We start from the raw sequence: 24,998 nt of genomic DNA, 5'->3' as shown, positions 1-24,998 counted from the left end.
TAGACTCATCATTAGTCTACCTACTGTAATTCTTTTTTTTAATTTTTTGTTTTAGAATATTACAAGGGTACAAGTATTTTGGCTACATGAATTGCTTTTGTACAGTTTGAATCAGAGTTACATGTGCCCATCACCCAGATAGTGTGTATTGTATCTGTTAGGTATGGTTGTACCCATCCCCGCCCCACCTGCTGGATTTTCACTGAGTTTTACATCCATATGTGCACATGATGCAGATCACTTAGTTCCAATCTAATAGTGAGTACATGTGTTTTTTTTTTTTTTTTTTCGATTCTTGTGATACTTCACTTAGGAGAATGGTTTCTAGTTCCATCCAGATTGTTACAAAAGATACTAATTCATTTTTTGTGGCTGAGCAATATACATATACTCATGGTATACATATACCACATTTTATTAATCCACTCATGAATTGATGGACACTTGGGTTAATTCCACCCACATGTTTGCAATTGTGAATTGTGCTGCAACAAAAATTTGAGTACAAGTGTCTTTTTGATAAAATGGCTCTTTTTTCTTTGGGTAAATATCTAGTAGTGGGATTGCTAGATCAAATGGTAAGTCTACTTTTAGTTCTTTGAGGAATTTCTATACTGCTTTCCATAGAGGTGAACTAATTTGCACTCCCACCAACAATGTATAAGTGCTCTTTTCTCTCCACATCCATGCCAGCATCTGTTGTTTTGGGACTTTTTGATAAAAACCATTCTCACTGGAGTTAGGTGGTATTTCATTGTGCTTTTGATTTGCATTTCCCTGATGATTAGAGACACTGAATATTTTTCATGTGTTTGTTGGCCATTAGTCTATCTTCTTTTGAAAAGCTTCTGTTCGTGTTTTTGCCCACTTTTTAATGGGGTTGTTTGATTTTTGCTTGCTGATCTTCTTGATTCTTGCTTGATTTGTAGATTCTGGTTATTAGCCCTTTATCAGACATAGAATTTGAAAAAATATTTGCATGCTATACATCCAGAGCCTACTGTAATTCTTAATCCTCTATGCTCTATTAGCTCCATAGAAACCAAAGGGATCTCTTAAAATGTGTATAAGCTTATACTTCTCCCTAATTTTCTAATGTACCTGGTCTAAAACCCACATTCTTCACCATTACCAATAAAGACCTGTGTAGTTTCACATCTTCTTCTCTTTCAGCCATATCTCATTAGCCTTTCTTCCTTTTTCGTTCTATCCAGATTTATAGTTTTCAATTTTTCACTCCATGCAATTTATAGTTTTCCTACACATGTCAAAATCTTCCTCCTATCAGGGCCCTGAACATTCTAATTTGTCTTCCTAAAAGATTCTTTTCCTACTGTGTGCAAAACTAGCTGTTTTTATTTTTAGGTCTTATTTTAAATATTACCAGAAAGAAGTGGTTAAAGTCTATATAATCCAAATCAATATCACAATATATGTAAATTATATGTATGTCTTGTACAATCCAAATTAAGATTTCATCTATCTCATGTTTCCCCCAACACCCTTGTGTCTTCAGTCCCTTGCTTTACTTTGCATGTGGATACATTTTGTAATGATCTCCCCTCTTTGTTTAATTAGGTTTCTGCACTTGTCTTCCTCTCTAGAATGACAACCCTTAGAGTACAGGGACTCTGCCTTTCTTATTCATTACTGCAGTTCAGTAACTATTGTAGTATCTGCCATGTATTTGTTGAGTGAACTAATTGGATATAGACTGATAGGTCCAGTGGAGTCCACAGTCTATTCACTTCATGTGCGTTCCAAGACTCAAAGGTCCCTTGCCCTGTCTTAATAAAAGAGATATGGGTCAGGGAATCTGGTCTGGGGATGGCTCAACTTTAAGTCTGCTTAAGAGGGTATCAGGATAGTCAAGAATGCTTTTATGGTACTTTAGAAATTCCATAATCCTTAGGAAGAAAAATCACTCCACCTCTCTGAAGAGACTTGAGGCTCCTATGACTCTAACTTTAGAACGATTACTGGTAAACCTGTAGTTTTAGGTTTTTTTTCACTGAAAGTCTGAATGTAGAGTTTTATTTCATTAAGATAAGAAAGACTGTAGGTTTCTATGAAATCTGTTTATCTACAATTTTTAAGTATGTACAATTTTATCAACTAGTTATTCCTAATTTTAGGATGACAAATAACCACCTGGAGTTATTACAATGTGTATTCCAAGGCATCACCCACAGAGGTTGTGATACAGCATGTCCTTAGTAATACCCAGGACTGTACATTTTACTAGACATCCTGTATGATTCTAAAACACAACACTTATGTACCATACTTTGGGAGACAGAAGAGTATATTATGTTTCTGTTTCAAGATGACTGGTTTCTAGTGGTGCAAATTAGCAAGTGATTAATCAGTTTCCCTTGAACTAATGGAAGAGTAGAATTATAATACTTTAGAACTTGCAGGAATCTTAGAGATTTTTTTTTTTCATTTGTCACACGTGTAGGGACTTAATCTTGAAGAGATTAGTTAACTTGTCACAGAAATTAAATGGGGTCAGAAGTGAAGTTTCCTGTTTTCATCTGAGATCTTTATTCTAAAGCATGATGGCATACAGTTATATTTTCAATCTGTAAGTTTTATATTATTAAAAAAAGCATTAATAATTACAAGTGTATGCATATATCTACATATGTAATTCATATATGTTGCAATATTAATTTTGATTATACAGGGTTTTGGACATCACTATTAAACACCAGGTATAGTTTGGACTGAGATAGGTCCTTTTTTCTATGAGAATTTACTAAGGTCAAAAAGATCTCTTTTAAAAATCATTCAGTGGCACCTAGTCCAAGGACAATATTAAAGTAAGGCTCCAGTATTATATCTTAATTTAAGTTATTACTGAATGTAAGTCATGTGATGGCATTTAATGAGACTTTTCCATTGAAGAAAATCAATGTTAATAACTAGAACTCAAGAGCTGTAATGGGCTCTGCTATGTTTTTCTGACTTAGATTGTGTTCCTATAATATGCCAAGAAGAGGAATTGATGACCTGAGAGCTATGGTCACTTCCTGATCTCATTTGATTCTTTGGCCTTTAGTTTTAAAAGGGTGATCAAAGAGGTTGCTTTATAATGGAGAAGTTGAGCAAAAGGATCATCAACCTGGGCGCTTATTGGTACAGCCCAACTCTCACAGGAGAAGCACTTTAGTAAAGAGGGCTGTTGCCAACAGAGAGGTACTTGCAAAGACGCTTTGTTCCAGAGAGGAATTTTTTAAATAGTTGCTATAAAAACCAATACTAGAAGCTGACTAGAGCCACCCTCTCTGGATTACAGTGGAATAGCAAGTCTGAGGCATTACTTATCTGGATGTAGAAACAGACTTTGTTTAAGAATGAACTTCATACATACTATGACTTGGATGGTTGGGAAAGTCTCCTGGCTAGGGAAGAAGAAATGATCTAGAAGGTCCACATAAGCAGTAGAACCACTGGGGGAGGGTGGAAAGGTTTTTGAAGCTGCCTACAGATATAACCCAGGGATAGTCTGTAACTGAAGTGGCTCTAATACCTGAAAGCTTTTGTTTGCTTTTATAGCAGCTGTTCTACAGCCACTTAACTCAGGACTGTCCTTTTTAGTTGGTGCCTCTAGATGTAAAGGATCCTTCAGACCAGGTGGTATCACTGTAGGCTCCATCTGATAGAGAAAATCCTGGAGATAGACTGTGAACCCGTAGGACACCATGACACCATTTCATAGCACTGTTTGTTCCAAAACCCTTGCTTAAAGATGTGGAGACAACCCAGGTGCCCATCGATCCATGAGTGGATTAATACGATATGGTATATGTATATGGTAGAGTTCTACTTAGCCACAAAACACAATGGTGATCTAGCACCTCTTGTATTATTCTGGATAGAGCTGGAGCCCATTCTACTAAGTGAAGTATCACAAGAATGGAAAAACAAGCACCACATGTACTCACCATCAAATTGGTATTAACTGACTTAACTTACCAACACTTAAGTGCATGTATAGTAGTGACATTCACTGGGTGTCAGGCAGGAGGGAGGGAGGAGGAGGGGATGGGTATATTCACACCTAATGGGTGCAGTGTACACCGTCTGGGGGATGGACACACTTGAAGCTCTGACTTGGGTGGGGCCAAGGCAATATATGAAACCTAAACATTTGTACCCCCATAATATGCTAAAAACAATAAAACCTTGTTTAACTAATTAGCTATCATGTAAGACAAAATATAATATACAATATATTCCTGAGTTCCATTTTCTTTTCTTTGGTGACTTTAAACATTTGAAAGAGCAAGATGAACACTACTGAGTCAAGGTGTGTTTGTATAGTCATTACTAATCTGAAGGCTAAGCTCACATCTATTTTATGGGCAGAAGAGCACAATGGACCCAACTATTGATGCTTTAGGACTCATTCTAATCTTTAAAAAGCAATAGGTACAAGTAGAAGTACATAAAATAAGGTAGGCATTTAGCATTTAGTTTTCATTCTCACATGCATAAAAAAATATTCCAAAAAAAGATAGAGGAGTCCATGCCATATCTTTATGGTAAATGTTACTTTATTTTCTGGTTCATCTAGCATGCTTTTTTCTAATTATTTCTGATTTTTCTTTCATATTGATTTTTAAAAAATGGATTGATTTTATCTTATATGAATACAGTTATTGATTGATAACAAAATTACTTAGAAAGCTATGATTTTTATATTTATAGAATGGCAGGGATGGCATATAGATAATACATCACAGTAACTTGGCATTTATGAAATATTAGTTTTCCATAAACAACTCAGAGGGGAAGGTTACATTTCTTTTCATTATAATAACATTTCAAAAGCCATCTGCTCTTTAAAGTTTTACTAAAATATGTAGTGGAACTGGTGTTTTATATGCCAATCTTTCCTGAAAAGTATTTTAAGATTTTTCAAATACTACCTCAGTCTATATAGAACAGTAAAAATTATGCCTTTAAAAATGACTACTGTGTGTAGGTTAGCAGAGGTTAAAGAAATATTACATAAAAATCATTTGCAAAAGTAGCTCATTGAAAGGTGATACACTTTGAGAGTTAATATTGATATTTTGGTAACAGGTGAAATAGTTACACTGTGATTAGAAGGGAACAAAGATCTAACAATTAATGGTTTAAAAAGTGCCTGCATGCACACACATATATACACATGTATATGTATACCACTAGGATTAGTCTTTGGGAAAAACAGCCTGTCTTGCTCCCTGATCCTAAACAAATAATCATACATCACTATTGCTCTTTTGTGATATTACTCATATTTTATTCAATGTAAAATTATTAATAATTCTAATAGTTGTTAGTATGGTGGTGAGATTTGCCTTGGACACTCCAATTCACTCATAAAATATTCTGAAGTTTTGAGTTGTGTCTCATAAACTATTCTCAAGTTTTGAGTTAACCACCTTTAATTTTAAAAGAGATTCAACAGCTAAACAAAACTAATCTTGTGTACTTCAAATTAAGAGTAAAATTAATTCTAGAAATCACAAAACACTTGTAATTACAAATCCAGGTATATAATCCACAGGAACACTCATGTGTACATATACATATATAAAATATGATAAAACATATTTGTTCAATATGGAAAAGGTTGATGATTTTAGGAATTAATTATAATTAAGTTGCCTTATGTTTTAATAATTTTCAATTTTAAGATGTTTATTTGTGATCAAATGCATAAGGTTCTGCATGCAATAGATCTCTTTTTCCTCTTATCAGCATCATTGTTTAATGATTATTGGACTACAGTTGGAAGGTCCTAAAGTCCTGCTTAGTGGTTTTTCAGAGCACAGGCTCTGAAGTCATCCTGTTTTGGCTCAAATCTCAACAACAGTACCTATTAATTGCATGACTAGGGAAATGTGTGGCTTTTCTCTAAGCCTTGGTTTTCTCAGCTGGGAAATGGTGATTTTGAAACTGCTTAGTTCATAGGCTTTCAAGAATGTAAGACATTTAGCACAGTAAAATAACCTGGGGTGCAATAAGTACTAAGACTATCATAACCATCAGTATTCCATCATTACACATGGATTTAGAAATGCCATTGCAATCTTCTCCCCCGATTGGTCATTTAACATGAAGGAGCTTAAGTTAGACAATCCTTAAATTTCCCTTTACTATGAGTCTGAAATGAAGTAATACAAAGCGAGTAATTAAATCCTTCTCTTTTTTGATGTAGGAGAAAGGGAAAAGCAAAACTTCTGGATGGCTGGATTCCCTTCCAAATTTACTGGAATTATGATTGTGTAGTATTTTCAATAAAGGGTTTATTCTGGAAATAATTGAATTTATTTAATACTTTCCTTAGCTCCATATTTTGTCAACTGTGGAAAAATTGGGGTTTAAAAGAAATTTCTGATTTAAGAATCCCCTTGATCACTATTTAAATTGTAATCTTGCAACTTCGTAATTTTGATCTTGGAGGTATTTAGCATTCTTCAGCATTATTATACAGTATTCCATATTTATGCATATATAAAATGTATAGTTTTAACTGTTTAACTTATTTACCTGTAAAAAGATTTGAACCTATCATGTTGCAACTTTCTATTTTTGCTTCACTCTTCATTTTTCGCCCTTATCCATATTGGTACATGTGACTCAAGTTTATTCATTCTAGCTAGTGTATATCATTCAATTGTATGAATAGATAACAATCCTTTGATGAGCATTGAGTATTTTCATTTATCAGTATGAGAAACAGTTTCAAATGAACATTCAAGTATATTTTATCATATATAATATATGTATATATAAGAGTTTCTATGGATTATATATCTAGAGTTGGAATTACAAATGTTTGATATCTATACTTAATTTTACTCTCAATTTTAAGTAAACAAGATTAGTTTTGTGTACATAATGAATCTCTTCATTTTGTTAAAATTACTGATATAACTAGAATACCACTGAACTCAAACCTTGAGAATATTTTATGATATGCGAAACTTACATAAATGTGTTGAAAAGGCATTTTTGTATATGTGCATAGCAATGACATGGTGTTTTTAATGCATCAATTTGCCTAAATAACACAATATAGTGTCCACATACCATTTTTTGCTTGACTGAACTATAATTGGTATATTGGGAGTACTTTTTAAGCACTGATAGGTTTAATGGCCTATTTTTCAAACTTATATTTAAAAATATCATTCACATGAATGTTTAAAATACGGGGTTAAAGGTGAATGAGATTTCATATTAATCATCATCCTAAGAATCTTACAGGGAGGCGTGATTTTCAAATGTTATCTCCTTGTAAGCAGGATAATTTTTACCTTCACAATGTATATTAGTTATGGGATTTGAATAGTAATATATTTCTTTAACAATGTAATTTATTTTACTTTCATACCCGCCCCACTCACTATGCAGAGTTTAAAATGCAATGGCCAGACGACAAGAAAGTGTCACCAGAAGTATGTGGACATGGACTCCGGGACTGCTAATGATGATTGTGATCTTTTGGGGTCAGCAGGGAAACGGACAAGGCCAAGGTAAGTGATAGCATGTTCTAATCCTCTGAGAACCAGATGTGAGTTTCATTTTATGATGATGAAATTATGTGGGTATTTGGTTTGATATTCATTTGATTTGTTATAATCTTTTCTGTTTTTTGTTAAAGTATTCTGTAATGCCTCGGAATCAGTTAAATTGAAATAGAATCAGGTGTGAGTCAGTGTATCAAATCTGAAATTTCCAAAAGTGGCTTTACTTTGTTGTAGTAGATGCTGCTTATATGTGTGTGCCTGTGTGTTTGGAATTTCACAAGAACGTAAAGCATATAAAGGTTTTAATTTTTGCAGAGAAGTTTTTGGATCTCTGTTTCTTTCCTTTAGTGATTTTTATGTTTAATTTTTTAAATTTCAAGAACGTATTCTTAAAGGATGTGATGTTCTTCAGAAATTAAGTAAGTAATTTGATGTTCCTCATTGTTCTGCCAAGTATATTTGGGAAAAAATTGATGAAGAGTGGAGTTGCAAGGTTTTGGTGTCCTGAAGTGTCCTTTGGAGAATAGAAAACGGTCATAGATTTTTGTAATAAGGTTTTCAATACTGATTTGATCAACAGCTGTGCAGAGTGGTTTATGCCAAAGCTAGTATCTGTGAATTTATTTTGTGATAAGTATCGTATTATGCTTGGAAGTGTATTGCCTGCTCAGGTACAAATTGCAATTTAATATTTTACATAAGAAGTCCTGACACCCCTGAATTTTTTATTTCCTTGAGGGAGAGTATATTTGACATTGTTTCTGCATTTACCAAGGCTTGAAGGGAAATCTGTGAGCAGGAAAGTTACAGGGGTAGGTATATTACTCCAGATAAAACTAAAAGTATGTAATGGTATTATAAACTTGTGATGGAGTTGAGTTTTCCTAGTCCTTTGGTTTCCAAAATATCCAATAAATAAATATTCAAATAAATTTATTAACTCTATTAAAAAGATACTTCAAAAAGAGGAGTTTGCTTGCCATATGTAATATTGTTCAATGAATTTTTTAAATGAAATAGGTATTTTTCAAAAATACGAATGCAAGCATGTCTTTGTGTGTGACTAGGTATGAATACATATATGCAGATAATTTTGTTAATTAAGATAAACTTTGATTTTAAAGTTTTACTTTCATTCCATTAAGAATTTCTGTTAACATCATACTTGAATTCTCATTTTTTATTTCTTTTATGATCCAAATAATGTCAGAAAATCATATTTAAAACATGTAGTATGTTTTTCACCATAGATCTAAAACAAGAATCTATAGGCAGTAGCTATATTGCATTTCTGTTGGCTAAGAGAGTTGTTTATTCCTCTGGCAATGTGTGTGATCACTAAGATGCAGCATGACAACAGTTTTTTCTTTTCTTTTTTTTTTTTTTTCTTTTTGTAATCATGATCCAACAGGATATGTAGTATTATACAGGATTGCCAAAAACCCTTCCTCTGGCTATCTTTTCCAGGAATAATGGCTTGTCCTAGATGGGCAATAGCTTATTAGATATTTAAAATATTTGATAAAAAATAAGTATCTTCTGTTTTATTTGTCCAAACCTTTTATTCTTTCCTCAGTATTGATTGCTCAAATATTCTTTCCTTTGAAAGTGACCATCATTTATTACAAAAAGCCCTGAAATCAATTCCAAGCTTAGCCATAGTGAGCCTTATAATGGTAAATGCGAGTTAAGTAATTTAGTTTCTTTTTAAAAGAATAAATTAAAATAGACAATGATTCAAAGTATAAATTAAAATAGACAATGATTCTATTAATGTTTGCATTAATAGAAAACATAATGGAATGGTTTAATATTATGAGTAAGGGAATTTTGCTTCCTTTGTGGTAGCTAGATTGAGGGAAGCAGATTTCTTAGGTATGATAAGCAAACCTTATAATTGTAAATATAACCCAAGCTGCATATTATCATTTAGATCAATAAGCCTCATTAACTACCAAATATTATTTTTGGATTTTGGATTTTCAATTAAGCAGAATTTTTAAAGTATTTTAAAATAAACTTTATTAGGTATCTTTTAAAATAAAAATCTAAAAGCTCCTTACTGCTGGTAAGAAAATAATACATTAAAAATTTTAAAATAAGGAGGGGACAGAAGGAAAAAAGAATATAGATGTATTTGTTATACCTGAACTGTACACTTAAAAATCGTAAAGATGATGAATTATATATATATATATATATATACTTTATCTCACTAAAAATAAATTTAAAAATTAATAAATAAGATTTTCTGTATATTAAGTTTAAAACTTTGCCTTAAACATTGGTTATTTGGATCTCCTAAGTCCAAGATTATCGTTAACTATCAATGAAGTATGATTTTTACAGCAAAGTGAATCCAAATGTAATAATGTCATTTTCACATAAAATTTAAATTTCATAGGCATAAAAAGTAAAGCTAAACTATATGTTCTATATGAGCTACTCATATTTATGAGTAGATTATATTCTAAATGAGTCATTGGAAAATCTGGATGTTCTTTCCTATAGAAACCATGTTAGAAACAGTAGTTAAGTTGTAAGGACAGAAGACAAAGTTCATTTAATCAAGAATATACATGAGGCGTCATACTCAGTATGCAACTGTGTACAACCACCACTTATAACAAGTGGGATAAATGAAATGCACTGTGAATTCTAAATAAGAATTTTGAGCCATGATCCCTCTGGGGGCATTGGGGTCAAAATAAGGGGAAAGGGATGCACAGTGGATTGGAAGCAGGTAGATGTTCCTTGTAGAATTTTTATCTGTCAAGAAATACATCTGCTTGAGAACATCCATTTCCCTGACTTCTGACTTATGTCATAATGAATGCTGGTCTTCAGAGTAGCATTCCTTGACTTGGATTCTGTCCATTTCTATGCTGCTTAGAGGTTTGTGCATCAGAAAATGATCAATATGTGCAAATGAAGCCAATCTCTAAGATAAATTATAATGTATGTGAATTTTAAAAGAAAATATATCTACTATGAATATAAAACAAGTGATATAAATGTTCAGGTTTATTTGTCTTTTAAGGAATTATCATAAGATACATATTTCCAAACAATGAAGTTAGATGCTGACTTTGGGATAATTTAGATAAAACTAAACTAATATTTAATAAGTATAGGTGTAATCTATAGCCCAACAAGCAAAACCATGGGAGTGCTGCCTGAGAAGAGGGGCTATGGAAAGGCACCAGAGAGCCCAATCGATCTACAGATTGATTCTCTGGAGTGCCGGTAGCAGTTATTTCCGAACTGAGAAATGATTTCCCAAATCAAAATCAGCAAGCCCATTTTTTCACTCCTCCAAAAATATGTTTAAATAATAATATGAGGTGTTATTAAGGTAATAAACACTTAGGAAAAAAACAGTCACTGAGATCAGTGTGAATGTAAAGGCAATACAAAGCAGTTTGGGATTAAGGAGAATGCTTGCTAAAAATAAAGATTTTGACTTGGAAAAGGAAATAAACAATTCATTAATACTGTTTGATAATTCTTTAAAAATATTTCTGTTATAATGGCTTTAATAAAGGAGTGCTTTTTTGGTATATAATAAAGATGTACTTTTAGGGGGAACATAATATGAATAATTAAAAGAAGAATGAAATGAATATGTCACTATTTCCAAAAACTAGTTTACCAGAGTTTTTGAATTAGTATTATTTTAGTGTTTTTGTCACTAAGATAAGGTTTAAATATAGTAAGAATTTTTAACTTATTATCACAAATACACAGAACGTTCTAATCAATTTGGTTTCCATGATGAGTTTGTATGCTTAAGTTCCAAACGGAAACCCTGATGCCAGATGCGATAATGTCTGACATTTTGAAGAAGCAAGGGGGACTGACTTATGTAGCAAACTTAAATTTTGAGGACAATTCAATTTAATTTATCTTCCATTTTCATAATAAGATTTTGGCTCAGATATTAAACATTTAAAAAACAAAATCTAATAGTATCTGGCAATCTTCAGTTTTATGATCTCCACCATGAAATTATGTTTCAGTAAAGGGGCAAAATTTTGGAAAAGCAGATCATTTTGCCATCCTATTTAGCAAGTTCTTTAACTACATTGTCTTGCAATCATTGCATGTAATTATACTGAGCCAATCTCTTGTGTCTTGTATTTGTCTGACATCCAGTTTTTCTCTAGAGAGATCAGAGAAAAATATCCAAGAATGGCAGGAAGGATAGACAGATCAAGAACTTTCTCCCTCTCTCATTCTCTCTCTAACCTTCCTTCCATCCAGTCCCTTGTAATCTTTTCCCAGTGCATTTGAAAGTTATTTTCATTGTTTTATTTATTTTCTCTTTTATTCAAGAAATTTAAGTGATTTTGTAATTTTGTCAGTAACTGAAGATAATATCCAACTTTGAATTGAAGGTTTATAGCTATAGCTTTTCAATTAGAAAATCTCTGATCATGTGACCTGTGAGTTATAACATCTTAGGATCACTGTTGGTAAGGAATAATCACGTTGAACAACCTTAATGCTACCTAGAGTTTATTGTTTTAGAGGTTGCTTGGTAAATTATTTTCATCTTGTTTTAAAGAAGGTGAGCTCAGACATTTGGCAGTGAATATTGAATGATTATTTGTGTATCCCAAGAGATATGACCATAACATATCATCAAGCTAAGCAGTGGTAAAATTGAACTCTGCTATATAATAGAAGCCAATGTTTCTTACATTCTTTGTCAAATGTAAAGACTTTCTTATTGAACTAGATAAGAATATGTGGGGGAAATTTAACTGAATTTAATTTGGTCTATAGCAGAATTATGTTACATAGGTAATTCTGATTTTTGACTCAAACTTCTTAAAATTATAGAAACAAATATCCAACACTTTTAACCCAAATGAATATACACACCCAAGAACATTTATAATCCTAATAGTCATTTCCAACAGCTTTTTCCTATAAAAGAAGCCAGCCATTCTTGGAAATTATATGCAATGCACCACTCTCAGAGCTTGAAAGTTTCATACTATATGGTAAACAGGGATAGTGGCAATTTAAGAATGTCCGTGGATTTTCTTTATGGACAATAATGTTTTTGAAGAACTTTTCTTCAAAATTTGGTTTCTTGATGAAATGATCTGTGTAGATTTGTCATGAATGTCAGACCCTTTGGTAATGTGAAGGTTGTATTTCTAAAAGTAGTCAGTGTAAGCCCTTTTATGCAATCTGCATGAGAGATAGTATGGAAGGTGTATGCTGTAATGTCTGGTAATAAAGATGTGAAGTACTTCCTTAAAAACAGAAAAAAAAGGCTTTTATTTTTTTCTGCAGAAAAAGATTTCTTTCCACAACTTAGATTAGATGCTTTTAAATTAAATCATTGTGTGGTATTTTGTTTTTGTGTTTTAAATGTTCTTTCTTAGCATCAAAGACATGGCCGTGGAACCAAGGCAAGTTGTAGAATGTTCAGTTTTTATGGGGTAAAAATTTAGTAATTTGTAGCTCATTTTACTAAAATTGCATTATATCACCCAATATTTGGATGTCACTCATTCATAACAGTTTACATTTTTTTTCCTTATCATGTAACATAAAATAGCATGTTTCATTTAATTTGTTCTTTAAGGTAAATCTCATTTTAAAGAAGGTTCTTCAATGCTCTAAAATTAAATTAAATATATGTAGGAAAAATTATTTTAAACACTGTATCAAGTGATGTAAATATTTTTATTGAGCTTTAGTCTTCTATTTCCATGTATTTGGAGACTGTACAGGCCACTGATTTAAAATTAAAATTTAATTTGTAGATTTTGGTTGCATTTGGAATTTGTTATGGAGTTCAACATGAAGAATAGGCAAATCTACTGGACATCATTGTCTGTATTGTATGCTAGCCAGCCTCATCTCTCTCCCCAGCCATGTGTGCAGAGAAAAAAGGAAGTCAAATTTTGAGTAAACAGATTAAAAAAGCTCTAGAGATAGAAAGAGGCATAGAAAGAAATTATGTAAATAAACGAGAAATAAAAGGTCAAAGTGATAGGATCAGGTATAAGAAATGCATAATTTAAGATTCTCTAACATAAGCTAATAATAGTAAAATATAATGTATATTTTTAAAAATCAATTTATACATGAAGTTTTTCCTAGGACTTTCCTTCCCTCCCTCCCACTAAAAAAATAGGCATAGAATGGAAAGAGGCTTAGGAAAAAGGTTTCTTCCATGAAGGAGTCACTTGCCTTATTCCACATTACCCTATGACCAAACTCATAACCATCCCCTGGTTTGAAGTGCTAAAACTGTGCTTTAAGAGCAATATTAGCTCTTTGTGTACAAATTAAAATACCAGAGCCTGGATAATGTTGGTGGTCAAGAGATTCCAAATGGCCTTACGTGGGAGCCTAGGTGCCACAGCCTTTGTTGGAAGTTACTGCTTATTTTTAATTCTTATTGTTCATGTCTACCTCTTCTACATATATATATATATATATATATATATATATATATATATATATATATATATATATAATGCTGTATCTATATCAGCATAAAACAAGCTTAAGAATCACTTCTCTGTCACTTGTTAGGTTCCTTTTAAAAAAAAAACCTCATGAATTACACATGAATTTCAGAGTTGCCAAGTGAGATTTTAAGAGACTCAAAAAAATAATCTGGCATCTTTCCATTATGAAGACTATGCACAGTATTCATAGTGTTTGTCTTTAAGGGACATGCCTCATCCATCAGCAACTTTGCTTCCTTAAATCATCATATCTTGTGTAAAATCTTTTTCTACAAAGTTAGGAAGCACTAAGATTTATGTGAATGTATGGTCATATCACATCATAATCTATTTATCAACTGTAACTTTATCAAAGCATAAACTGGGTTTTTATTGTGATGCAATGTATCTTATCTTTGTTTTTTCTTGTGATGATGATATTTTATTTATTTTTCTTATAGTAACTTCTGATGCATGTTTGTAAGATCTTCCTTCCTCTCTTTTCTCCATCTGTCTATCTTCTTTTTGTCCTTCAACTAGTATATCATGTTCTCTGTATCTCTTCCTAGATTCTTTCTTCTTATTTTGGTGGCATTTCTCATAGCTACACAGCTCCTTATACACAACACTATCAATATTTCTCAATCTTCATTATAATTGTTGGTTTGTGTATTTTCCTTATTTATTTATAAGCTCCTTAATTACTCAGACTGTGCATTTATCTATTCAACAAATATTTATAAAGTATTACCCTTGGGCTAGGAACAATTCTGAGCAAAAAAAAATTGGCCAAAATGTCTGCCATCATGATGCTTGCATTATAATGTTGGGAGACCGATGGAAGACACTGAGCAACATAGATATATAGTGTATAGTAAGTTTAGATGGTGAAATATCATAGAATTCTGAGAGGATAATTTTTAATGGATAATTAAGAAGGGCTACACAGAGAAGATGGCATTTGGGAGTCCAAGGTAGTGAGGGCCTGATCCACACAGGGATTTAGGGGAAGAACATTCCTTGCAGAAAGCACAGCAAGTATGTACACCTTGAACATTCTAGTGTTTTGCAGGAACAGCAAAGAAACTACTCTGGCCAGAGCAAAGCTCACTTGATGGGGAGTATTAGATCTGAGAAGGAGCAGAATGGAAGAGAAGGAATAGGAATTGTGTAGAATCTTACTTGCTGTTGTAAAGATTTGGCTATTGTTTGGAGTGAGGTGGAAAGTTGATGGAGATTTTGTGTTTTCTTTTTGATGATTCACTATGAGTTTCGAATGTCACCACTAAAAAATCAATTATTTTGGTTTATTTCTCTTGCAGTCAACTACACACTAGTGTATTAATGTTAAATTCTAATTTAAATTGATTAAAATCAGCTTTTATCTTTTTGTCTTTCCCATTACTGAATATCTGATTTTTAATCAATTTGAAAGCTTTCTGGAATAGTGATCCAATGTAATTTAGCATAATGTATAACTTCTTATTAAGATTTAGGTACTTAATTGAAGATACTAATTAGAAAGGTCATTTGTTCTGTTGGATGATGCTGATAAAAATGCTTTCAAATTACTATCTTGTCAATTGATACCATATTAAATTGTGTTTCTGGAAATCTAAATTTAGACAGTGGTAATGAGTTAATGGCTCTCAGTAGACACCTTTCATCTCTATAGTCAAGGATGCTTGAAGTGGAAAAACTCACTGGCTTCAAATCTTGGGAACTAGGAAAAACCAGAAATGGGTTTTGTTTGTTTATTTGTTTCCTGGTGAAATTGTCTTCCTGGTAGGAAAGTACTTCCTTCTACAAAGCAAACATTTATCCTATTCCGCCTTGCTTTATGGCTTTGTTTTGGCAAAAGTAGAGTTTTCTTGCGGGGAATCAATCTCTCATGGTAGAATGACAGGAAAAATGCTGAGGACACAAAATGATGTACACTTTAATACTGAGTAGAAAAGCATAAAGAGAGAAAAAAAGAGAGAAATAAAAAGAGGGAAAAGAAAAAACAGAATAACTTCAAAATTAGCAAAAACAATTAGCATATACATACTAGTCAGTAAGTCAATCAACAAATAGTCATAGAGGGCCCACTATGTGTCAGACACTAGGCATATAGCAATGAAAAAACAGACACTGAAGTGGTTATAGTGTAGCGATGAGGGAAAGAGGAAAAAGACACACAAATACATAAACAAATCACTTATATGAAGGACTATGAAGAAGATTAGATGACGGAATGTGTTTGAATAAAACTGGCAAGTAAGGAGGCACTGATCTGGGTCTGAGGGTTTCAGGGAATTTCTTTCTCTGAGGAACTGATGTTTCATTTGAGATTGGGAGACATGATGTGGGTGCTCTCACAGACCAAATTTGGATTTTGTCGGAAAGTTTGGATGTAAATTAAATCTGTTGAAAGGTTTAAGATAGAGATGTGATACACAGTCAGATTTACTCTTCCACAGTTCTCTCTCTCTGCAGAATGACGGATATATTATTGGGGCAGGATACATTAGTGGAGGAAAGGGATCCATTTGACTGACTCTTGTACCTGTCCAGTTGGAGGATGATGCTGCCTGGGATGATGATTATAGCAACAAAGTTGTAGAAAATTGGTTGGGATTGGAAGTTGTTTTGAAGATAGAGCTGATAGGATTTACTGATCAAGGATCATACCAAAGTATTTGGCCTTGAGGACCTGGTGACCTTTGGTCACTTTTACTGAAATGGGAAAGGCTTGATGATATGAGGTAGATTACAAGTGGCAGAGGTGTGGGCAGGTGCATGTGTGTGATTTATTTTACATTTTATTCATCTAATTGAGATGTTTATTAGAATCCAAGTGGAGATATCAAGCAGACACTGAGACTATGACTTGGCTAGATATGTGAGTTTGAGAGTCATAGGCATTCAGACCAGGCTGAAAGTCATGATTCGAGGTTAAATGTTGGCAAACTACAGCCTAGGAGCCAGATCTGTCAGCTGCTTGTTTTTGTATGGGTCATGAGTTATAAATTTTTTTGCATTTTTAAGTTTAAAATATAAAAGAAACAGAATACTTTCAGCAAGGAAAACTGCCTAAATTTGCCTCTTGGCCCACAAAACCTACAGTATTTCCTGACTGGCTCTTTGCCAAAAATTTTGCTGACTCTTGGTCTAGATGAAACCCTGTAGGAAGAGAGTATTGATAGAGAAGAGAGAAGCATAGTAATGGAAATTAAATTATATCAACTGCAGTATACAGGGTAGACAATTTAAACCTGGATGGAAGATAAGATCAGTAAGATATTGAAACAACAACAAATGCATCATCAGCATGATCAATGAAAACTTTGGGGGCATAAAGGAAATAAGGAAATACCTTCATCAGACCATTTATTCACTCACACAAGGAGCCTAGACAGGAAATATACCTTGCGTAAGGATCTGAGAGAAGGCCAATGTAGTTTGAACAAAAAAAGCCGATCAGAAGATGGCATTAGATCTAGCTAAAGACTTAAGGATGTGCCAAATACTTAAGGCATTTAAAAGTGATCTTTAGCGAAAGAGGAAATTCTGAAGGTGGAAGAGCAAATCTTATCTGATGGGAAAAGATCACCCTGAATATATGTGCATCCAGGATGGACAAAAGCCAACATAATGAGGAATTAAAATTGTCTACTGGAGTTAGTGAAGAGAAAGCCCCAGGTAATCTTGGCAAAGGCAGATTTGGTACAAGATCCATATTGAAATGGGTTTAAGAGTGAGTGAGAATAAAGACCTAGGTGTTATGTTTAATGGAATTTTATTAATCCTTTCACTGTATGATACCTAGATGGTCAAAATAAAAACCTTTCTTTCAGGTTTTTTTGCTTTTGCTTTATTTTTAATGTAAATTTGGATTAAAAATTTTTTAAAAATTATTTTTAATATTGGAAATTGTGTTTAATAAGTATAGAGTAGGGCCAGAAAAAATGAAAAACTCTCTTGTTGAATAGAATGCTAATAGGTCTCTTATGATACTGAGATACTTCTCCGACACTTTATGTTTTCTACCCTTTCATTATTTATGGACATATGGGAAGTTTTGCCCTAGCCCCATGCAAATTAACCTGGTGAACTTGTTCTTCAATGAGGCTCAGATATGTCCTTCTGTCTGTGAGCTTCCATGGTTTCTCTCATGGAGCATGGCTTTCCCCACTTGAGTCTTTCCATAGTACCCTATAAGAAGACATGCTTCTCTCATGACAACAGCCACCACACTATATGGCAATTACCATACCTGTCGATCACCCCCACTAGAATGTGGCCTTTCCATGAAGCCTGAGATTTCATAATTTTTCTCTGAACTGTAATAATATTTATATTAAAAATAAACAAGTTCTTCTATTTTGAATATCTCATATCTTCTAATTTGAATGTGCCTTTTTCATTATACTATTATAATTACCTGTTATGTTCTCCTATAAAAACAAGTTTTAATTGTCCACAAAGACCTTCAAACCAAATCTTACCAGTGAAGATTAATATATGGTTAACATCTATTAGGACATTTCTTTCCATACAATATTTATAGCCCTCATTGTTATTAATGGGATTAATGTTTAGTTTGACATAAATGCATTGTGAAGATTAGAATGATAAATATGTAACTCTTACACAAAGATAATATTTTTGGATTTTTGTATCAAACATACCAATTATCAAAAGAAAAATCAAATGTTATCTGTTTATGTGTGTACCTGACATGTTCAGTGTATTTCAAGTCACATTTTTCAGTATGGACATGCTTACTTATTTTTGCTGGGGTAATATTAATAATATATTACCTTTGGATAATTTTTCCCTTCCTTAATATGTCTACTTGTCACTCACCATTTCTACCCCTTCTCACTCCTCATTCTTTATTTCTCATTTTTTTGTATATATTTACTTGGGAGATTTTTCAATTTTGAGGTTTTATTGGTTTTTAATAATTGCTACTCTTCTTGGATATACACAGATGTCATCTTCCATTTTGTTTGTGAATTTATCTTAGAAGCATTTTGTTTGAGCCTTTTACCCATTGCTTCTCAGAGGTCCCTTTTGAGGATACTGATTTAACATGTCACCTACTGTGAAGCTTAAAAGGCATGAATACCCCTGACTTTTGCTTTGATATAGACTGAAATGTTCACTCAACATGGACTAATAGGAAGATTTTTTTCCTTAAATGTTATAATACATTTCCTTGTAAACAACAGAAACAAACAAAACAAAAGCCCCCAAACTATCATTTAATTTCAGTGCCCTGGGAAGTAGTTGCTTTCTCAATAAAATAGGTTTTGTCATCCAACTTTGTGTGTCATTGCTGAACACACATGATGCTGTATAAGCGCTCACTCACTAGATTGGAAAACATTGCTGTGACAAATTACCAGAAAAATAAGTTTTGATTGTTCCTCACATTCCAGAGATGACCCTTTCAAAGGACATTTGAATTCATTATGAATTATATAGTTGTACTAGTATAACTTTAATTCATTTGTAATCTGAACCTTATATACAATGCATTTGTTCCTGTGTTTAACAATTTTTGCATGCCAAATCATTTGCAAACAAATGGCTCATCCTTGAGAAAGAGTTTAAGACTGAAAATACATTAAGTGCCTGCTGGGAATCTGTGCCAGCAGTTTTATCACTGTATATTTACACATATAGTATAGGCGTATAGCACCTAATTTTATCCCCTAAATTTATTTGACAAATTTAGATATGCAATCTCTAAATCATAGTGTCTCCTCATTTAGTGTTATTCCCCAAAATATAAATTTTTATCCTAATATATATAGTTTCTTTTGTAAAACTAGAAGCAATCATTTGTACAAAGAAGGGAAAAATAAAACAAGGAACAATAAATTCAAGATGCATTAGAAGTCAGATTTCTTTTACAGCTGTCCATCCCTTCTTTCCTCCCCTCCCTCTTCACATTTACACATCTCACCAATATTTGAAGAAATTTAGAACATATCTAAGTGAGAAAACACATTCACCTTGTTGGGAAACTGAAGCATTACATACACTAGGTTATATCTTAATAAGTAAGTATAAGAAAAAGATGAAGATGAAACAGAATATGAAATGCTATTAATAATGCAGTTCTAGTCTAATGTTTTTCTGGGTAAGCTAAGAGTATGTTGCTAGGAAATCTTATTAAGAGACCCACTGTACTAAATAGAAGAAAATGTGTGTAGATCTCTAAATTCTGAAATGTTTAGACCTGAGTCCTTTTCTGATAATCTTAACAAAAGTGGATGTTTTTTGTCAGGGATTGGCAATCTTTTTCTGCAAAGGACTAGACAGTAAATATTTTAGGCTTTGCTGGCCATCCGTAGTTTCTGTCTTTCCTCTTCCTGTTCCTTCTTCTTCTTTTTAAACTTTTTAAAAATGTAAAAATGATTTTTAGCTGTCAAGCTTACACGGCAATACATGAACGACATTTGGCCTGTAGGTCCACAGTTTGTTGACTCTTTTACAACATGAGGTTGTTATTTTATTTTTGAAATGTCATGTGAGAAATTAATTATGTTTTTAGCAGAGAGAAATTAGCTTAAATTAACTGTGAGCTTTGGAATGCAGTGGAAAGCCAGTAAAGCAAGCACTCTACTTTTAAACAAGTTACATTCTATCCATCTGTGATATTAGAAATACATGCACACTACTAAGTTAAAGGGCATTATTTATGATTTTTAGTGCTGCTACTCATGTGTGGCAAAAAAAAAAAAAAAAAAAAAACCAGAAACTTTTCCTTTTCATTGAACTTTCATGTAATGAAAATTTTAAAGTCTTATTTTTTTCTGAACAATTGCTGATATCTCTAATGTACTTTATGTACATTTTACTGATTATACTCAATAACTGTAATGGAATAATCTGTGTGTATTTTGCTTTCTCGAGTAAAATAAAATAAGAAATTTAGCTTAATATTTGTATTAAGTTGAAGTGCAAGATAGTATGAAAAAGCAACATTTAAGTTTACCTTTTGATAACTGTACAGCAGATCGAACAAATACTGGACTCTAATATCTCATATGTTAGAATCTGTCAGTTAGGCCACAGTGCCCAGAAATAAGTCTTAAGTCAGTTAGGCCACAGTGCCCAGAAATAAGTCTTAATCATAAATTGAAATGCCTCACAATGTTATCTTAATGTGAAGTGTGGTGAGGAAGGTGAAATTATTGAGTACCTCAACGTTTTTCTTTTTTTACTCAAACTATGAGTAAATCGTTATATAATGAGCTGTTTGGTTCCAAAGAGCAGATTTTTACTTTGAAGGTGGAAATGTTTTCACTATCATCATTAAAATAGATTTCTGTAGATATCTGATTTTATTCTGCCTTATAAAATAAAGAATGAAACCGTATTTATTAATGAAAAATAATCTAGAAAAGCAGTACAAGCACAGTTATCAGTCACTTACCAAACTTGTGTCACAGTTTTTCAATTAGATGGAAAAATCTGTCCTATTATTTTTACTTAACAGCCTTTATTCATTTGTTTATTTTTGGAGAGAGAATCTCACTGTTGCCCAGGCTAGAGTGCTGCAGCGTCAGCCTAGCTCACAGCAACCTCAAACTCCTGGGCTCAAGCGATCTTCCTGCCTCAGCCTCCCAGGTAGCTGGGACTACAGGCGCCTGCCACCATGCCTGGCTAATTTTTCTATTTTTAGTGGAGACGGGGTCTTACTCTTGCTCAGGCTGGTCTAGAACTCCAGATCTCAAGCGATCCTCCTGCCTCAGCCTCCCAGAGTGCTAGGATTACAGGCATGAGCCACTGCGCTGGGCCAATAGTATATTTTTAAAGCAGTTTTAGTTTTACAGGAAGAAGCGAGTGTGTATTTTCATGTCCTCCTCAGCCCCCACCTCAATTTCCCCTATATTTAATATCTTCCGTTAGTGTGGCACTTTTGTTATAATTCATGAGCTAGTATCTGTACTTGATTATTAACTAAAGTCCATCAATTACATTAGGGTTCACTCTTTGTGTTACGCAACCTATAGGTGTTAATAAGTGTATAATTGCCAGTATTCACCATTACAGTGTTATATAAAATTATGGTTTCATTTTCTTAAAAATCCTTCTTACTCCACCTATTCACCTCTTCCTCCCTCCCCTTTGAATCTCTGGAAACCACTAATCTTTTCACTCACTCCAGATTTGATTTGCCAGTAAGTCACACAGTTGAACTCATACATTATGCAGACTTCAGACTCGCTTCTTTCACTTAGGAATATGCATTTCAGGTTCCTCTATGTCTTTTTGTGGCTTGACAGAATAATATTCCATTGTCTGGATATACCACATTTTATATATCCATTATCTTTTTGGTTGCTTCCAAATTTTGGTGATCTTGAATAAAGCTGCTATAAACATTCATGGGGAGGTTGTTTGTGTGTGTGTGCAAGTTTTAAACACATCTGAGTAAATACCAAGGAGTGTTATTTCTGGATTATGAGTAAGAGCATATTTAGTTTTGTAAGAAACTACCAAACTGACTCTCAAAGTAGCTGTACCAATTTGCATTTCCACCAGCAATGAATAAAAGCTCCTGTTGCTGCTCAACCTTGCCCACATTTGGTGTTGTCAGTGTTTTGGATTTTAGCCATTTAAATACATATGTAGTGGCATCTCATTGTTTTAATTTGCAGTTCCCTAATAATATATGATGTTGAGTAACTTTTCGATATGCATATTTACTATTTGTATATCTTCTTTGGTGAAGTGTCTGTTTAGACCTTTGGCACATTTTTTAACTGGGTTGCTTGTTTTCTTATTATTGAATGTTGAGAATTATTTGTATACTTTGAATATCAGTTCTTTATCTGACATGTGTTTTTGATAAGATATTCTCCCAGTCTGTGGCTTTTCTTTTCATTTTAAACATCTTTCACATAACAAATGTTTTTAATTTTAATGAAGTCCAACTTATTAATTTTTTCTTTGAATAAGCCAAGAAGTATAGAAAGCTTTTTATCGTTTCAGATGACTTAATATTCAGGTAATGTCTATGGAAGCCCCTTTCAAAAGTCATAGAGTTTAGAAGTTCTTAACTCAAAAACAAAAATAACAAAATGACTCAGCTCTTAATGTTGTCTCTTAGTAATTTTTAAATCAAGAATAGATTACTAAGCTTTATAAGCAACACATATAGACATTATTTTTGCAATGAAATACTATAGGACATTCATCAAGTCACCTTCATTTTAGTCCATATTAAGACAAAAAGCAATTAGCTATAAATTATAGCCTTTGCAGTTTTTTTCCTGATAAACATTTTATTTTAGAATTTAGATTAACAGAGAAGTTTTATGAATGGTACGGAGTCACTGTATACTGTTCACCCACTTTCCCCTATTGTTAACATCTTAATCTAATACCTTTGTCATATTAGGGCAAAATGAATGAAATTTGAATATTATATGTAGTATTTTTTTATACAGCCATTTATTTCTTTTTGGTTTTTTCAGTTCTCCTCTTGCTTTTTCTCTAGTATTATCACCACAGTTGTTTACATGGATTTATTAATACCGAGTACTTTATAAATACAATTATCTCCCATATATACTCTGATCCTCTTCCCTGTTCATGCATTCAACATAAAGGAAGCATGCCAAGATGAGATTGTCTGCCACACGACATGCTGGGTTGGGGGAAAAGGCATTAAATTTCTTTACCATGTCTGAGCTTCCTTCTGTTCTGTCTATGTTCCACTTGATGCATATAAGTTTTCTATTTCCCAGTCTTCTCCAACCCTACCATTCTTAGAAATGCATGGTAGAGCTATGCGGCTGTGTCATTATCATGTCCTTTTGGGTCACCCCACGTTGGTGGTGGAAAGTGAAGAAAAGGAATGTCTATATTTCCATTATATGGGACACAGGGCAGGACCATAAAGAAGACTGGGCAGCTGATGGATCTCCTCTTTCTTAAAAAATCACTCACCCCTTCAACTCCTACCTTTTAAAGGAAAATACTGCAGTATTCTAATCATTTTCTCCTCAAACTTGCTGAGGCAAAGCAGTCCTCAAACCTGGTAATGTATGTCCTCTCCCCCAAGTCCAAACACAATCTTCTAAGAAAAATAGATACATTTAAAGAAAATTGTGTACTGTTATCTCTGCTTCGAATTTCATTATTTGCTGCAGATAGTAATACTGGGTGATAAACCATAAAAAAGGAAATTAATATTTTTGTCCACCATTTTCAAACATTTTTGAGGAATATTTATTAACATCTTGCAGAAATAATGTTCCATGAAAAAACTTAGCGGAAGACAAGGTGTTCAGTGCATTAATGCAGACATATACAAAATTAATATAATAATATAAGTGAGTTTTATAAAGGTATCAGTCATACCTCCACTTTCATTTTGTTGGTTAATGTAAGAGTCAGTTATAAAGTTAGAGAATTCACAAGGTGTAGAACAACCTCCAAGGTAGAGGGAGAAATGCTATAAGGTGGAGATAGCAGAAGGAAATATTGGACAAAAATCAATAGATTCACCCTTTTGCCTTCTCTTTATATAGGTTTTTTGCTAGTGCAAATAGAAACAAATTCATTTAATGGTTTGTGTCACTGTCCATGTATAACTTAGCAGTAGCTATCGCAGACGCTCAAATGTACAAGATACTAGATGTAGGTTTAACATCATTATGTAATAATTTATTTGCATGAATGCCAGAGAGGAATTTCCACTTAAGGTCTTGTTTTCAAGATGAGTGTTTAATTGAATTCTAGAATTCATTTTACAATAGGGCTAGGAGTAGAATATAAATTTCTTTGCAAAAAAAAAAAAAAAAACATTTTACCCACATGGGTTTGAGAGCAGCTTAATGTTGCTCTAACTTCTTTCCAGACTTCCATTTCCTACTTTTAAAAATGAGAATAGTCTCATAATGTGATTGTGAAGGTCTTAAAAGATAATGCTTGCACTCAAAGTGTGCTATATAAACTTCATTGTTGTTGACATTTTGTG

General features: G+C 33.0%; 1 long non-coding RNA gene across 4 annotated transcripts in view; it reads left to right on the top strand.

Annotated features, from left to right (window-relative positions):
- The window catches only part of LOC123630636, a 210,476-nt gene that overhangs the window by 91,985 nt on the left and 93,493 nt on the right, over nt 1-24,998 (top strand). For all 4 annotated transcript variants that reach the window (XR_006732719.1, XR_006732718.1, XR_006732717.1 and 1 more), the window contains one exon: nt 7,417-7,538. This is a non-coding gene — a long non-coding RNA (uncharacterized LOC123630636). The remainder of the gene's footprint in view (nt 1-7,416; nt 7,539-24,998) is intronic.

This window comes from Lemur catta, chromosome 1 (genome assembly GCF_020740605.2).
Source record: "Lemur catta isolate mLemCat1 chromosome 1, mLemCat1.pri, whole genome shotgun sequence".
Lineage (NCBI taxonomy): Eukaryota > Metazoa > Chordata > Mammalia > Primates > Lemuridae > Lemur > Lemur catta.
Note: the sequence above shows the minus strand (reverse complement) of the source record. Positions and strands in the feature narration are given on the sequence as shown.